Source organism: Symphodus melops (assembly GCF_947650265.1).
Source record: "Symphodus melops genome assembly, chromosome: 1".
Classification (NCBI taxonomy): Eukaryota; Metazoa; Chordata; class Actinopteri; order Labriformes; family Labridae; genus Symphodus; species Symphodus melops.
The window spans coordinates 20,731,592-20,736,201 of NC_136691.1; positions in this window are offsets into that span (position 1 = coordinate 20,731,592).

A 4,610-nucleotide genomic window follows, 5' to 3' on the forward strand; every position below is an offset into this window, starting at 1 on the left:
CTGTCCAGTTCCTCATGAGCATCTCTATTAAGAGCAACGTTTTGACCCAATTATCTTCTTCAGGCCGCTGCCAAAACCTTTGAGGCCAATTGATCAAAAGTGCGGCCACTACAAAGTGTGTTTTTTTGTTTGAGGCCCTTACAGGCTGAGGTGTTATGTCTGAATAGATTGGAGCTTTTAGTTTTAGAGAAACACTCCGATCATTTCATCTCCTCGCCCTTTTCCCCATCCCATGCTCCATGAGAACAATCAAAGGGGATCACACATTTACTGTTTCAGACAGCCAAAACTTAAATCTCACTACATATCTAAGTCCAAGACAAAGAAGTGGTCTTACACTTAATAAGAGTCAACAAGTCAAATATCGTAGTTCAGATATTCTCAATGAGCTGCGACGTCCGACATGAGAAGTAATGTCTTTAATGGAGCTTCTTGTCTTATTTCAAGAAACCTGAAAAGTACATTTGGTTTGTTACATTGGCATTCAGTTTGAATCATTACAAAGAATAAGGTTGTTGTTTTTTTGCTCCTATGAAAGATGTTAATGTGGATTTGTCAGGTAAAATGTTAACTATATGTGTTTGAACAAAAGATTTGACTTCATGCCGTGCACTCTTCTCCTCATGTTCACCTTTCATGTGGTCAGTCTGTAGAGCCGTAGAGTAGCTTTGCATGATTTGCAGCTAAAAAAACCTCTGCGACTTATTTACTGTGTAATGGCATCTGCAAAATCCTTCATTTCAGCCACTGCATGAAACGGTTCAATTCAGCTGCTGTCTCAGACTACAGCATAGTGGAGCTGATTGGAGGTGTGATTTCCTCTGCCCCGCCCAGTACAGGGTTGTTCCAGATTCTTTTGTAGCCAAGTTGAGTGCTAAAAAAGACCAAATCCGAACCCCCCAGGTCAGCTGAGAGAGCATCAGGAACGCTCAGAGTGACATCCAACAGATCTTGTAGATTACGTCATGACAGGATCTGGTCGCTTATTTAAAACACTCTGTGATTTCTTGATAATGGAGGTGAGGATCGATTATTCTTCATGTCTACGATGTGTTCCTGTACTTGGGGAACTGTACCGTGCCAAAGTCCACCTCTTCCATCCCTGCCAGGGCCAAGGAAGCGCACCGAGCTTTAACATTAGAACAGAGCGCTCACACTGGTCTAAAGAACTGGACTCTGAGGATGAAGCCGGCGTCGGTAGGGCACAGATTACCTAGTGTGAATGCGCCTAATAAGAGTAATGCATTTTCCGGGAGGGGGGGGGGGGAATTAACTGCAGCTATTACAGGCTGCTTTCATGACTGCTGGCTGAAACAGTCTTTTGGAGAAACTCCAAAACTCTCTGAGCCTATTTAAGATTTCAACACATGGCATGTAAAAATAGGGCAAAGGTTTAAAAATAACAGAATTACCCTTGTAGTGAACCCTCTTCATATCAGAATAAATCGCAGCGTGTCAAATCCATTTGTGGGATGTACTCGTCGGGTTTCTGCAGGAAGAGAACTCGCCTCCAGGCCCTTTCTGTGTTTTCATCCCAAACCGCCACATATGCCCAAGTATGTATTCCAGGAAGTGTGTGGTGTGTTCATTTTATCTTTCAAAGCGAACATGATTCATCTCACACCTGCTATCTCATTGCTTCAATTTCTTACACTTTGCCCACACAAGACACGAGCGCTGCTGCTTAGCTCTGCCAGAGATGACCGCAGAAGTTTGAGAGAAAAAAACAGCAGAAAAGTTCAGAAGTTGTATTGCTGATGGATCACATTTTAGACGGCGGAGTTTTAAAGGACAGACATTTGTCATTTTCTTCTGTATTGGTGGTCAGTCATGAGAGGCCTCAGAGCGCTCAGACTCCTCCTGATATGATGTTTTTCTCTGAGCAGACATGTTGCTCGGGCCCCGCTGTGTGTAAGTGTTCCCACGAAACCCTTTTACACGGACTTCTAGCTGAGAGCTGCCACACTTCCACTTCTTCGGCTGAAAAAGACCGGCGTCTCACTCATCGACGCTGTGGAGAAGAGAGCGTGTCGAGGATATGAGACGCAGGAAGAGAGGAAATGTTTAGACTGCTGGCTCGTTCAGCCAACACGGACCAGACGAGGCAATTTGGAGTAAATAATACCATTTACTCCCTGCAGGCAATCAAAACACTATCTCTGTGAAAAAGAACATAGATACACACCTAATGATTGCCTATCTTTTTTTTCTGCCCAAATCTAGTCGCTCAACTAGGCTGGTAGTAGCAGACTGACAAAGTTTCTCGCTTCATCCATTTCCCCCCAAACAACTGCAGAGAAGTTGTTTTTAGACGAGATGCTCAGAGGGAAAGTTTCACTGCTGCAGTACGATTCTGAGAGTAGGAAATACTTTTTAGGACTCAAGTTTGACGGAAAAGAAGAGAAGTTCATGTGCAAAACTTTGTACCTTTATGAGCTGCAGCACAAAACCCAAAGTAAGTGTAGGCTGAAGTCCAGACCACGGCTGGGAAGACAGGCTGTGATTCACTGAAAAACTGCAATAAACTGTTCCAGCATTTAAAATGTCTCGTTGTTTTTTTGGAAAATATTTTTTTCCTTTCAGACTGAAATGAAATTATTTCACTCAGCAGATCCTTTAACCCCCAACGAGACTTACTTGTAAGAGATGGAACAACACAAGGAAGGATCTAGAGATGAGAACACGTCAGTCTGTTACTGCAGGAAGCTTTGGAGGCTCATCGATGGAGAAAATCCTGTCTCACTCGAACTTTCAGTCAACCTATGGGCTGACTGAGAGCTGGAGCTGAGGCGGGTTTTAAGCCTCTTGACAAACCGGTCATGAGTGTGCCGATTGAGACCACCAGGGGGCGACAGGGGAGACTTTGGGGTGTTGTGACGGTTGGACCAGGAGTCTATGATTGGCAGAGCGTATAGGAGGGGAGGAGAGGTAGGACCTGGTTTGTACAGCTTAAATGACTATTAAAGCTCCGTTTCCACAAAGCCGTGTGCTATGGATCAGTGCGGTTCAGTAAAGCCTGATCCTGTTTGTGTTTGTCCCTAATTGGTAGGTGGCGTGTAACGATAGCTGCATCAGCTACGTAAAAGCGTGACATTATGGCAGCGCGGCAAAGTGTACTCTTTCAGCTTCTCTCTTTAGAAACTTACACTTCATTATTTGTGCTAAGGAATCAAATGTGACCACCGCTGCTGACTTTTTTTATTTAAAAGAGAGGGACGGGGAAACGGAAATAACATCATAGTATTTTGCACTACAGACGCTTGATATCAGGACAATAACACACCTCTGAGTGAGAAACTGTACATTGGCATGTGGCTCTTTGTTACAAAACACAATCAAGCTTTGTTTCAGAGAGGGCTGTGAGCCACGAGGAGAAATACAGACGAATAAACAATCTATTTATCTACTATTTACTATTTCAACACTGCAGGGTTGTGTTCATCTTTTAATGCTGCTGTCGTCGACCAATCAACTGACTGCAGTGTTTAGCTCCACCTTTTAGGGCTGGCTTTAGTCTGTGTAAACGCCACAAAATGCGTGCTGTACTGAGTCGAACTGAACTGGTGGAAACAGGGCTTTATATGCACAGCTGACCTTGATAAAATGTGAGCTGCTGCTGTTGTGCAGATAAATTTTGCACTTTGCGATACTGCAGCTTCCTCCAGTACGTGTACAGGATGAGAGTTTAGAGTGACTGTAATCCAGTATGTGCTCGTTGGAGATTTGTTGAGGAGCGACTTCCTGTTCCAGATGACCTCTTTGTTTTCTACTCAGTGTGTCTGTAGCTTATCTGAGGGCTGCAAATCTTAACTTATATGTTCATTTACTCCTGAAACATCTGAATGCACACTATGTCTTTGGTGATAAAGATCTATATTACTCATAATCAAAATGTAATGCATTAAGTAGGGGATATTATCCAGTATGAGCTGCACCTTGACAACAGATTCCTGTTTGAGAAATAATTATCCTCCTCTGTTTGTCTCTGTGATCTATTAGCTGAAAACTGATGCAGACTGCATTTCAGAAATGAGACCAAAGAAGGCCCTGAGTCTAAAACCTTCAGCTACGTTCAAAGCTTTGGTCTTTGAGTGATCTAAGCGTCATTAAAGGGGATTATTTTTGGTTGTAAATCAAGAGTTTTGAGAAGCCTTTGCAGAGCAGCTGGGACTTGAAAGACAGAAACAAACATGGGCCTCTTGTCTGAAAGTGGAACTTTCAACATAATTACACAGTGTTTTGACAGAAGTGAGAGGAAAAGAGGGCACAGATAGTGCTGTGAGAGCGAGGAGCGACACCGTGCTTCACGCAGCTGTTCTGAATGGAAGCGGGATCCACGGGTGTTCCTACGAGGCTGATTAGACTTCCTCCATCTCCCCCCACATGAATTCAAAGTGATTGAGGACAAGGCGACAGCACTCGCCTCCATGTGGCTGTCAATCCTTCTTGCCCAACCTTACACCATCCAGCTCACAAGATGTCAGAGTAGAGGAGAGAGGGCCTGCTACTGAGCTTCTGCGTCACTCACAGGTGGACCCAAGACCCAAGGGCTTAAAGTCAGGACATGTCTTGGTCTTTAAAAATGTATTGTTTCAAATATTATATACAGC